Source organism: Macaca fascicularis, chromosome 13 (genome assembly GCF_037993035.2).
Source record: "Macaca fascicularis isolate 582-1 chromosome 13, T2T-MFA8v1.1".
In the NCBI taxonomy this organism is placed as follows: Eukaryota; Metazoa; Chordata; class Mammalia; order Primates; family Cercopithecidae; genus Macaca; species Macaca fascicularis.
In genome coordinates this window covers 97,888,237-97,901,386 of record NC_088387.1, presented here as the reverse complement: position 1 = coordinate 97,901,386, position 13,150 = coordinate 97,888,237, and the positions used below count along the sequence as shown (strand labels likewise).

Genomic DNA, 13,150 nt, shown 5'->3' with positions numbered 1-13,150 from the left:
TATAACTCTTTTTTAAATTTATGAACCAAGATGACGATACCAGATAAGGCACAGGTGCTGAAGTTAAAAGGATCTTGGTTTGAAACCTGGCTATTGTACTTACTAGCTCAGAGACCTAAAGTAGTCAAACTTCAGGTTAACATTTCACTTATCTTTTTGATGGGAGGATAATAATTACTCCTAGGGCCTTAGTAAGCTTTAAATGATTATGTAAAACACTTAGCATAGAGTCTAACATGCAGTTACGTGCTCGATAAATGACAACCATGGTAAACGTATTTTATACTGAACAAAGCATAGTTGAAGGAGACAGCCAATATGTGATCCTTTTGTCTTACTAAAGATGGAAATTTGTGAAACTCTACATTAAAACTAAAAATCCTAAGGTTACATACGAAATTTCCCACTCTTTAAAAAAGATACACTAACTACATAAGGTTAAATGATTTTTTTAAATAAGAAAGAAAAAAAAAAAGAAAAGCTTCTTGAAAGCTGCTGAGTTTGGGTGACGGGTACGTGCTATTTTTGTGAAAATACAAATTTTTTAACACTATTAATCCAATCCCCAGAACATGCCTAATACACCTCCTCATATTCAGGAGAGAGCAAGATTTTAGCCTTGAGAGGTACTGAAAAATGGTACCTTCCTGCTTAATAATTCTGTACAGGTCAAGTTTTCTCGGACGATTTTACCTTTCATTATAAAGGTGGGCACAGGGAATAGTTATCAATACATGGAAGGGAGAAAAAATGCAAGCTTTTCAACTGCTTATTAATACTACATCAAAATAGCTGCAATGAACATTTTTTCCACGTTTTCAAAAACATCAAATACATCCACTTTATTTACTTTTGTAATTACAAGAGGCTGACAGGCACGGACCAAAAAAAAGCTCAAGGTAAACACATCAGAGTTGTCAATATCTTTAAATTTTGAAGGAAGTCATTACCAATTCGTGTAAATGTTTTATGCGATGTTTCTAGGTAGCTTTTAGGTTTTACCACTGATTAACAACATAGCACACCAGCACAGGGAGAGAGGCAATTTTTCGAAATGCTTAAGAAGCTTTAACCTACAAGAGCTTATGCTACCTAAACTGAGCTAACAACGTAAAATTTCAAGTCACACCTTGCCTATTTCTGAGTAAGCAAGCAAACACTGTGAAACAAACTAGAAGCACAGAGCAAAGCAAGTCATTTCTGTGCTAACCTTAATTCCTATCATAACGGGGTTGGCTTCATCAAAACATATTCCTATTTCGGTATTAACACAAGTTTCAAATAAAGCACACTTGCCATTGGTAATTCTGGAGCGACAAAGCGCATAATTAATAAATCCAAATGGAGCATCTTTCTACAGGATGCAAAGCCATCTGCAGTTTCAGCCTCGGTTTACCCACTCACTATGCACATGCAGACGTCTTTTTAAATAAATAAATAAATAAATAAATAAATAAACTTTATCTGGCCTGAGAGATTACATCTCTCGGTGCTTCCTGTATATTCTGGAAGTCAATAACGCTGAAGGTAAATTTAACATTTCCAACTCCGGAGGAACGCGAGCGGTGGACGCCAAGCATCCGCCCACTGTCCTCTCGTGACTCGGGCTACTTTGACGCACTGGGATGCGGCTCACCTGACATTCCGCACCAACCCTTGCCAGGAAGGAAAACCAACTCCGCGAAAATAAAATGGGTCCCGGAGGAGGCGTGCGGGTGCCCCCAGAGCTCTCTTCTGCTCGCACCCCGAAAGTGAGAGGGCCACGCCGCCCCCCGACCCTTGCCGGCGTCCGCCACCTGCCAGACGAGGCCGCGGTCGGGGACCCGGGCTCGGCCGCAAGGAAGGGGCAGCCCAGCCCAGGCCCCCTCGGCGTCCCCCCCGGCCGGGCGGCAGGGGAAGGAACCCGGGGCCGGAGGTTTCCGCCCGGCACGGCCGAGCCCGCCAGGGGCCTAGCTCGGGGGCCGCGCGTGCTCCCGAGGACCCGTCCCCGTCGTGCGGAGCGCGCAGCCGCCTCAGCCCGGCCGGGGGAGCCTCCCGGCAGCGGGCGCGGCGCCCGCACCTGCCCCGCGCCTTCCGGCAGCCCCGCTAGCGGCTTCACCCACCTGGCGCCCTCGCCGCGCCTCCCGCACGTCACAGCACGACTCCGCGCTCCTCAGCACCGGCAGTCTGGGCGCGGGCAGCCGCCGGGAGACCCTGCTCTGCCGCCGTCGCCGCCGCTGCAGCCGGCTTGGTCGTCAGGCCGCCGCCAGCGAACCTGTTGCGTAGCCTGTCACGGCCGCTCAGGGCTCCGCGGGCGCCGCCTCAGCCCCACAACAACATGGCGGCCGCGGCCTCCGCAGGAAGCCGGGGGGCGGGGAGGTAGGCGCCGGGCCGGGCAGCTGACGGCCCGCCCGCTGCCGGGCACCGACTCCCCACCCTCCGGAGCCCGAAACTGCCCGGGCGTGGCTCCTCACCCCCGGAGTTCCGGGGCACTGAACCCTGAAAGTCTGCTCCGAATCGGTCGGGTCCGAAGCGCTCCTCTCTGCCCTCGGGGAGGCCCCGAAGCCCCAGACCCGGCAGCCCTTCCTGGAGCTGCGGAGACCCACCTGGCTCCTCCTCTCCGAGGTGACATGTTGAGCTTGGGTGGTGCTTTTCCTGCCACGGCAGACCCCGGTGTTTTGGAAAGTCCCAAGCAGTGCCTGCCACATCCCTGTTGCACCCCGCCACGGGGCTCTCCCTGGAACCTTCTCACTCGCCGAAGTTTTCTTCACTGATGTGGGGGCACAAATTCTCTGGGAATTGGGGGGTGGAAGGTGGGAAGGAGGTCGATCCCACCCTTGCCCATGGGTCTGTTACAGGCCTCTTGAACCCTTCTCAGGGACCTGGAGGACTTAACCATACCCTCTATCATCCATTCACCATTCCTCGCCCTCCTCCATAACACACGCGGAGCGCCCACAAGGAGCATCCTCTACGCTAGTCACACAGTAGGAAGACTCTGTCCCCGTAGAGCCTAGCACGACGAAGCTAAACTTTCCTCCCCACCCCTCGCCAAGGGAAAGGCCAAGGTCAAACTCAGAATTTGTTTCTTTTCTCCCCTCCCGGTTCCTGGTCTCCTCACAAAAGACCAGGCTTCAACTCAAGTCGCCACCGTATCCCAAAGGCTTGCCCTTGACAAGAAGCTCCGTCAAGGGAAAGGCTTTCTTTTGATTTGTGTGAGGGAGGAGTTAGTGTATGAACGTAACCAAATGAACGTAACCAAATGTCGGCTGGGCCCAGTGGCTCACGCTTGTAATCCCGGCACTTTGGGAGACCGAGGCGGTTGGATCATCTGAGGTCAGGAGTTGGAGACCAGCCTGACCAACGTGGTGAAACTAAGATGCAAAATTTAGCCGGGCGTGGTGGCAGGCGCCTGCAGTCCCAGCTACTCGGGAGGCTGAGTGAGGCAGAGAATCGCTGGAACCTGAGAGGCAGTGATCTGAGGTTGCACCACTGCACGCCAGTCTGGGCAACAAGAGCAAAACTCTGTCTAAAAAAAAAAAAAAAAGTAACCAAATGTAAGACTCAAGATTTTTGGATATAAGACCCAAGATTTCTATTTTTTTTTTTTTTTTTCCTGAGACAGTCTCACTCCATTGCCCAGGCTGGAGTGCAGTGGCGCGATCTGTGCGATTGATCTGTGCTCACTGCAACCTCCACCTCCCAGGTTCAAGCGATTCTTCTGCCTCAGCCTCCAAGTACCTGGGATTACAGGCACTCACTACCACACCCAGCTGTTTGTATTTTTAGTAGAGATGGGTTTCACCGTGTTGGCCAGGCTGGTCTCCAATTTCTGACCTCAGGTGATCCGCCCACCTCGTCCTCCCAAAGTGCTGGGATTACAGGTGTGAGCCACCACTCCCCGCCAAGACCCAAGATTTCTTTTGACTTTTAGAAGCAGGGTGAGGGCTGGTCCGGGGTCCATAACTCATATCCCCATGATTTGATCTGTGTAGATCAAATTACCCCATGGCATCCTTTCATTCCTTACCTGCTGAGGCAGGTGAAGGTGAAATGGCTCCAAACCCAGGCCCATCTGAACTGGCCAGCCAGCTCACAAGGAATTTACCAAACTTCGATGATGATAAACAGGCTTTTCCCGCTCTCACACTCAGTGTTTTTCCTAACTCTTCGATTAGAACCTGACCAAGACCTGACAAACAGGTCCTGAGCCTCAGTGACACAGAGAGGCCTAACTCTTGTATCAGTCTAGGAGGCCCCTCACTTGCTGGGGACCAGCCAATCTGTCCCCATCTACAAACAAACTACCCAGGCAAAGGATAGCAATCTTGAGCACATGGCCTCATTCGCATTGCACACTTCACCGGTAACTGATGTGCCCTTTTGGAGCCCATGTTTGAGAGTCAAAGCACCAGAATCCTTCACAACATAGTGCTCCAGAGAGTTGGCCTGAGAGGTAAAACCTATTTTTTATTCCTGTAAGGCACGTAGCTTGTCTTCATTTTTCTCCCATCCTTTGACCAATGTCATTTGTGTTTTGGGGTTCTAGACCTGGTGCAATTCACCTTGAGTCCTCTTTCCTTCTAAAGGAGGTACCAAATCCTTGGCAGGACAAAAATGGAATTTGTAGAAACAGATGCTTATAAAGAATTTTTTTAAAAAATTTAAAGCCTCCCTACCAAAAAGCTAACAACCTCTGGTGGAAATCAGGGTCCTGAATGCATGCCTACAGTATCCCAAGCACTAAAATAACTGTATCCCAGGGTTCCCGTCAGAACTTTGAGGCCAGTTTGTCCATCCTGTTCTACTCTATCACAGTCCAAAATACAAGCACCTCTAGTTATCTATCTTCTCTCTCACACATACCTCCCACCCTGTGTAATTCGGGGATAAATTTGGGCAATATTAAGCATTTGGTGATTCGATATTAAGCATTTGGTGATTGGCTTTGGTGATTGAATATTAAGCATTTGGTGCTGGAGTGCAATGGTGCGATCTTGGCTCACTGCAACCTCCGCCTCCCAGGATCAAGCGATTCTCCTGTCTCATCCTCCTGAGTAGCTGGGATTACAGGCTCCCGCCACCATGCCCAGCTAATTTTTTGTATTTTTAGTAGAGACAAGGGCTGGTCAGGCTGGTCTTGATTGGTCTTGATTGGATATAAGGAACGAGAAGAAGGAGTAAAGAGTTCTCGGGTTTTTGGGTAATGGTAGTTCTATTCAACAAGATAAAGAATGGAATATAGGAGGGAAGCACAGACCTTGGAAGTGGCTGAAGAAACATTTTCCTTGCTCCTCGACTGCTTTCAGATCCTAGTTTTCCACCCACATGCAAAAACCCCTTCTCCTATGAGGCTTATAACACTAGCTACACCCATCCTCTATCCTCGTCCTTATCATTTACCATCTTACAGGGCACTCAATATATTCAACAAGAATTTCTGCACATGGAGCAGCCAGTACTGTCTGCTCAGGACCTTCATCATCCTTAGTGTCTCTCAGTGTTCATGATTCACTTATAGATGATGCAGCCACCACCCCAGTTCCTTGACTTCCTCTTCTCATAGGGCAGTCCTTAGAAGTTAACTGCACATTTCCTCCTTAGTGTTCTCCAAATCCCACCACTTCTTCTTTACTTCTGGCACCAGCTGGAAATCAAATACCTGGAGGAGCTAAGTCCTACCGTGTTACTTTTCTCTTCCTCTAGCTCTGCCACAATCTAGGCAAGATTCTTAGACTTGTTCCTGGTGACCTAGCTTTTACCCTGGGAGCGTTTAGTCTCCATCTGTTTTCTTTTCCATGTATTATTGATCCTTCTCCTCAACCATATATATCTTATGTTCTATCAATCTCCCCTTATGTTAGTTTTCAAAGATTCCATTCTGTACCCCATTTCTACCATGTTTACCCTCAAAACAAGCCTGCAATGTAAAAAAGTATAGAATAGATAGAAGCAGCAGTTGCAGACTCCAAGCATCCCATAAGATAAATACATTATCATATAGAGTAGGAAAACTCTGAGAACCCGGAGCTCATATTTTATGTTATACTTTTACCTCCATGACGATGATATAACTTTGGGGCGGGGGGTTGTTTTTGTTTTGTTTTGTTTTGTTTTTTGAGACAGAGTTTTGCTCTTGTTGCCTAGGCTGGAGTGCAATGGTGCGATCTTGGCTCACTGCAGCCTCCACCTCCCAGGTTCAAGCGATTCTCCTGCCTCATCCTCCTGAGTAGCTGGGATTACAGGCTCCCACCAACACACCCAGCTAATTTTTTGTATTTTTAGTAGAAACAAGGGCTGGCCAGGCTGGTCTTGAACTCCTGACCTCAGGTGATCCGCCAGCCTCGGCCTCCCAAAGTGCTGGGATTACAGGCGTGAGCCAAGTTTTAAATAAATAATTTATAAAGAAATTAATAGGATACAGGCAATAAAAATAGTCTTGATTTATCCAGATATTTATTATTTTGGGCACTCTTCATGCTTTCCTGAGGATCCGAGTTTCCATATGATAATATTGCCCACCCGCCAAACAAACTAACCCTGAAAATGGATGGTGCTGGAGGAGCAGAAAAGGATTGAGCAGATGGCGTCATTCCCCATTTTTCAACCCCCCAACCCCAAGCTCCCAGCCCTGCAGACTCTCTGCCCTGAGACTTGAAGCCTGGGGCACAGGCCTGTTTGGAGCCAATGCAGGCGCAGATCTTGGCGGTCGAAGCAAATATTCAGATGAGAACTTTGAAGGCCGATGTGGGGAAGAGTTCCATGTGAACAGCAGTAGGTATGAGTTATATATTTTTAAAATTAATTAATTAATAATTTTGAAAAGACCCTACCATGTTCTGGCCACTAGAAACAAGGACGTCGTAAGGAGTGAGCACAGGTGAGGAGCAGTGGAGACTCAATTCACAGGAATGGTGAATGGGACAAATTTGGTCCTTGGATCTTTTCTTAGCTTCTTGACCTTACAGATCCCCTTGTGGAGTCCGGGGCAGAAGAAAAGCAGAGAAATGGAAATAGGAGTGACTTCAGGGGAAAGAGGAGAGAAGGGAAATTCCCAGCCCTGGCATAGAAGGAAGGAGTGTTCTCATTATTGGGCCACTTATGTTGTGCATAACTTGAGACTCTGGCTTGAGGCCTGATGGTACCGGAAAGGCAGTACCAGGCAAACTGAAGGGGGAAGTTAGCCCAGACTTGGGCCTAGGCCAGCACTGCAGGGTGGAGTCAAAGGCCAGACTGGGCGAGGCCCTAAAGTCCCTGGACAGGACGTGTTCATTCATCACCAAAGCACCAGGGGCTTCCAGTCTGGCAGGTGTAGCTCAGCGAAAGGGAATTCAATCTGTGTTCAAGAGTCAGAAATGCTTCCTGTCTGGCAGATATGCCCAGTTGTCTGCTTATGTCATTGTTGCTGTCTACAGCACAAACCTGGAGTGATACCAGTTCCCTTCTTATAATAACATAACTAATATCAATGTAGCATTTTGTACTTGGCAGAGTACTTTCATTATTTCATTTAATCCTTATAACAATCCTGGGAATTAGAGTAAAGTGCTATTTGTGATTGTCTCACTTTGGTTGGTATGAAGAAAGAGAGGTAAAATCAGGTTTTTGCCTTGTGTTTGGAGAATTTTCCCATGCCTAGTTGTGATTTTATTTTCCTTATTTAAATAGAGAAACATGGGCCATGCTCTTCTGGGGTTAGGTAGCAACAGTTTTTTAATTTAAAGTATACAATGGATCAGATCATTTTGTACTGCTTGGCCCGGTCTGGCCAGGCTTTTTTTTTTTTTTGTAGTATTGACATTTTCTTCTCCCAGATAATGTCTTGAGCCAATGAAATGTCCCACTGTGGCCTCCCAAAGTGCAGGGGTTACAGACGTGAGCCACCATGCCCAGCCCTTAAGTCAATGAAATTTAAGAAAGATAACTGCTTAACTGCCTCTACCGTGGCCCTAGGGAGATGGAAATGGAATAGCTGACCTTGGTCTAATGCCAGGGGACAGAACAATCTACAAGGGTAAGCCACAGACAAATGTGAGGCCACATTTTGATTGTTTAAATGACATACTTGACACTTGCCCTGTCTTAACTTCTCTCATGAAAACAAGATGAACATCTAAAACTTAGAGCTATGAAATCACTGCCCCAAGTGGGGCCCTGCATCCTCAAGCTGGTTAACATCCTCATCTGCCCTAGGGAGGAATGGCCAGATCAGGAGAGTTTTCTGCATTGGGGCTCAGACGGAGATTGGGATTTGGGTGCTTGGTGCTATTTGCCGTTTCTGTTTTTGTTTTTTGTGTTGCACGTATAGAGTGGATATGTTTTTTTCCTTTTCTTGTGCCTATAGTTTAAGGATGTTTAATTTAGTAGAACCATGAAGGAGAGCAAGAAAGAACAAAAAGTACACTGCTTGCAAATTAACCTCGGAAGCCATTCCTCAACAGGATAGTTTTGGCTTTTATTTGTTTGTTTGTTTGTTTGTTTGTTTTGAGACAGAGTCTCACTCTGTCCCCCAGGCTGAAGTGCAATGGCTCAATCTCCGCTCACTGCAAACTCTACCTCCTGGGTTCAAGCAATTCTTGCTGCCTCAGCCTTCTGAGTAGCTGGGACTACAGGCACCTGCCACCATGCCTGGCTAATTTCTATATTTTTTAGTAGAGGTCTTGTGACCTGCCCGCCTCAGCCTCCCAAAATGCCGGGACTACAGGCGTGAGCCACCGCACCCGGCCTTCCTTATTTATTTATTTATTTATTTATTTATTTATTGAGACAGAGTCTCACTCTGTCACCCAGGCTGGAGTGCAGTGGTGCAATCTCGGCTCACTGCAACCTCCGCCTCCCAGATTCCAGCAATTCTCCTGCCTCAGCCTCCCAAGTAGTTGGGACTACAAGCGCCCGCCACCATGCCTGGCTAATTTTTTTATTTTTAGTAAAGATGGTGTTTCACCATATTAGTCAAGCTGGTCTCGAACTTCTGACCTTGTGATTTGCCCGCCTTGGCCTCCCAAAGTGCTGGGCTTTTTTATTGATAAAATTATTTTTCTCTGTGAACTATTCACATTCTCCATCTTCTATGGAGTCAATGTTGTGTCCCCCCAAAATTCACATGTTGAAATCCTAACCCTCTAGGTGATAGTATTGGGAGGGGAGGCCTTTGAGAGGTGATTAGATCACCTAATCACAAATAGGATGGGTGCCCTTTAAAAGAGACCCCAGGGAGGCTGGGTGCGGTGGCTCAGGCCTGTATCCCAGCACTTTGGGAGGCTGAGGTGGGCGGATCACGACGTCAAAGAGATCGAGACCATCCTGGCCAACATGGTGAAATCCTATCTCTACTAAAAATACAAAAATTAGCCGAGTGTTGTGGCGCACGCCTGTAGTCCCAGCTACTCAGGAGGCTGAGGCAGGAGAATCACTTGAACATGGGAGGCGGAGGTTTCAGTGAGCCGAGATCGCACCACTGCGCTCCAGCCTGGGTGACAGAGCAAGACTCCGTCTCAAAAAAAAAAAAAAAAAAAAGGAGAGACCCCAGGGAGCTACCTGCCCCTTCCACCACGTGAAGACACAGCTAGAAGGCATCATCTATGAAACAGAAAGTAGGCCAACACCAGACACTGAATTTGCTCTTGGATTTCCCAGGCTCCAGAACTGTGAGAAATAAGTTTCTGTTGTTTAGAAGCTATGCAGTTTATGGCATTCTATTATATCAGCCTGAAAAGATTAAGACACTGTCCATTTATGTTTTATGGTATTCTTATTTTATCAATTCATATAAATTTTTATATAAAATATTCAAAAGATGGTTGTTTTTAAATCATCATTTAGTTATTGTCTCATCACACAAATTGTTTTATTCTCTGCTTACCAGAAAACATGGGTTGAGTCTTATTTATCTTTTGTTATTCATTTGCTCATCAAAAATATTTATTGTGTGCCTTTCATATGCCTAAGACTGTGCTAAGCAAAGAGGATATAGGAGTAAACAAGATAGCAACATGGTGCCTGGCTCTATTAAATGTTCACTAAATGCCATTGGATGCTGAAAAAAATAAATATTATGACATAAGATATGCCATCTATATTTCAGCAAGATTATTTCTCTGGAGTCCTTCAGGGGATTTTTAAGATTCTCCTACCAAATGAGAATAGTCAGGTGGTTCTTTTCCAAGTTCTGTCTAGTTTCTTCTTTTTCCAAGATATAAGCACTAATAGCATTTTTTTGTAGAAGTTATCTATTACTACTTTGTATGACCTGTTTAAACAAAAGCTGGTGGTGGTATCCTGGGAGAGGCCCAGTTTATTTTCGTTGTGTAATAGAATAGTTCTAGGCAATAGAACTCTTCAAACATAATAAAAGTCTCTATTTTTATGATTTTCAGTTCAATGTTTTCTAAAGCTTTTGATACATTCAAAATAAAGTTATTCTGGGCAAAGATAGTGATCAAAGCCTTGCAAAGAACATCTCCATCAGTGAAATCTATTGAACAAAGCTTCCTTAAGCCAAAGGCTCACTGTGGTGAGATTTTTTTTCATGTGTTTCAAAAAGTAATAAGCCTCACTTCCCATTTCAGTAATTTCAGCAGGTGCTTTTCTTATGCTTTTGTATAGGGAAACATAAAACTCTTAATTTTGTATGTAAGTGACCAGGTATTTGTATCAGTTAAGATGTTTGCAAATAACAGGAATCAACTCAAAGGGCTTAAGCAAAAAAAGAATTAATCATGTACAAGGTAAGAGGAGTGTGCCAGTGTCACCAAGGACAGGAGTAGGGCCAGGCAAAATGGAATTAGGGACTGAACACTGTCCAGGGACCCTCTCTGTCTCATCTCTGCACTTGTGCTTCATCTTCTCAATAGAGAGAGGGTGGGATGTATAGTGGAGCACAGATAATTTTTTTTTTTTTTTTGAGGCGGAGTCTTCACTCTGTCGCCCAGGCTGGAGTGCAGTGGCACCATCTCGGCTCACTGCAAGCTCCGCCTCCCAGGTTCGCGCCATTCTCCTGCCTCAGCCTCCCGAGTAGCTGGGACTACAGGCGCCCGCCACCGCGCCCGGCTAATTTTTTTTGTGTTTTAGTAGAGACGGGGTTTCACCGTGTTAGCCAGGATGGTCTCGATCTCCTGACCTCATGATCCGCCCACCTCGGCCTCCCAAAGTGCAGGGATTACAGGCGTGAGCCACCGCGCCCGGCCTTTTTTTTTTTTTGAGACAGCATCTCATTCTGTCGCCCAGCCTCAAGTACATTAGTGAGATCATGGCTCACCGCAGTCTCAACCTCCCACACTCAAGTCACCCTCCCCCAACTTAGCCTCCCAAGTAGCTGGGACTACAGGTGAGTGCCACCATTCCTGGCTAATTTTTTTTTTTATTTTTATTTTTTGTAGAGACAGGAGTTTCCCTATGTTGGCCAGGCTGGTCTAAAACTCCTGCGCTCTGGCAACCCTCCTGCCAGCCTCCCAAAGTGCTGGGATTACAGGCATGAGCCATCATGCCTGGCAGATCACCTTTTTTTTTTTTTTTTTTTTTTTTTTTTTTTTTTTTTTTTTTTTTGAGACGGAGTCTCACTCTGTCGCCCAGGCTGGAGTGCAGTGGTGCGATCTCAGCTCACTGCAACCTCCACCTCCCGGGTTCAAGCGATTCTTGTGCCTCAGCCTCCTGAGTAGCTGGGACTACAGGTGTGTGCTACCACACCCCGCTAATTTTTGTATTTTTAGTGAAGATGGGGTTTCACCATGTTAGCCAGGCTGGTCTTGAACTCCTGACCTCATGATCTGCCCACCTCAGCCTCCCAAAGTGCTGGGATTATAGGTGTGAGCCACCACACCTGGCCCTTTTTTTTTTTTTTTTTTTTGAGACAGAATATTGCTCTGTCACCCAGGGTGAGGTGGCACAATCTTGGCTCACTGCAACCTCTGCCTCCTGGGTTCAAACGATCCTCTCACCTCAGCCTCCCAAGTAGCTGAGATTATAGGTATCTGACACCACACCTGGCTAATTTTTGTATTTTTAGTAGAGACAGGGGTTTCACCATGTTGGCCAAGCTGGTCTCAAACTCCTGACCTCAGGTGATCCACCCACCTCGGCCTCCCAAAGTGCTGGGATTACAGGCGTGAACCACTGCGCCCGGCCAGCCTGGCAGATAACTTTTAAGGCAGCAAAACTACTCTGTATGATACAGAGTAGTATCTTTGCCCTTGCTTTTAATTTGATCAGTGCGGTGGCTCACTCCTGTAATCCCAGCATTTTGAGGGGCAGAGGCAGGTGGATTGCTTGAGCTCAGGAGTTCGAGATCAGCCTGGTCAAATTGCGAAACCCTGTCTCTACTAAAAATACAAAAATTAGCTGGGCATGGTGGCGCATGCCTGTAGTCCCAGCAACTTAGAAGGCTGAGGCAGGGAACAGTTTGAACCTAGGAGGTGGAGACTGCAGTGAGCTATGTTGGTACCCCTGCACTCTAGCCTGGGCAACAGAGCGAGACTCTGTCTCAAAAAATAAATAAATAAAGTGAAATAAATAATAATAAATTTGTACAAACCCACAGAAAGTAGAACTTTGAGAGTGAACTATAACTTAAACTATGAAGTTTGGGTGATAATGATGTGTCAATTCAGGTCATCAGCTGTAATATTGAGGGATTATTGATAATGGGAAAGGCTACGCATGTGTGGGGGTATGGGATATGTGGGGAACTTTTGTACCCTCCACCAAATTGTTACTGTGAACCTAAAACTGCTCTAAAAAACAAAGTCTATTTTAAAAATCTTTTTTGCAATAGGCACTGTCTGAGAGAATATTAAGATGGATTGATATACTTTAGTTCCTTGAAATGCTTAGGAGGAATCTAGGTGATAGCAAAGGGCTTTCTTTTACAATTGGATTTTGTCATTTGGAACAACAGGAGAGCGTAACTGAAATTGTATTACAACTCTAACATTGTCTTCTTAAGTTCAATGTTCTTTCCTGGAACAGCAGCAATGTCATTGTTAGAAGATTAAAAATACAAAATTCTACCCTCAAATCAACAAATTCTGGTTAGAATTATAGTAACTTCTTAGAGATTTACAGAAAGAACCAACCGGATGCACTAGCTCTCACCTGTAATCCCAGCACTTTGGGAGGCCGAGGCGGGCAAATTACCTGAGGTTGGGAATTCGAGACCAGCCTGGCCAATATGGTG

At 46.2% G+C, this 13,150-nt stretch overlaps 1 protein-coding gene across 11 annotated transcripts in view; it reads right to left on the bottom strand.

The window, feature by feature from the left end:
- Window positions 1–2,754, bottom strand: part of ITSN2 (intersectin 2) — a 157,499-nt gene extending 154,745 nt beyond the window's left edge. For 7 of the 11 annotated variants that reach the window (XR_006691761.3, XM_005576433.4, XM_005576437.4 and 4 more), the window contains exon 1: window positions 2,103–2,335. The gene's annotated coding sequence lies outside the window, so the exon portion shown is untranslated. Of the gene's footprint in view, window positions 1–1,636; window positions 1,721–2,102; window positions 2,336–2,585 lie in introns of those variants that run through there. The other 4 variants (XM_005576435.4, XM_074012224.1, XM_005576434.4 and 1 more) reach the window with 2 other exon arrangements.
- Window positions 2,755–13,150: the final 10,396 nt, after the last annotated feature.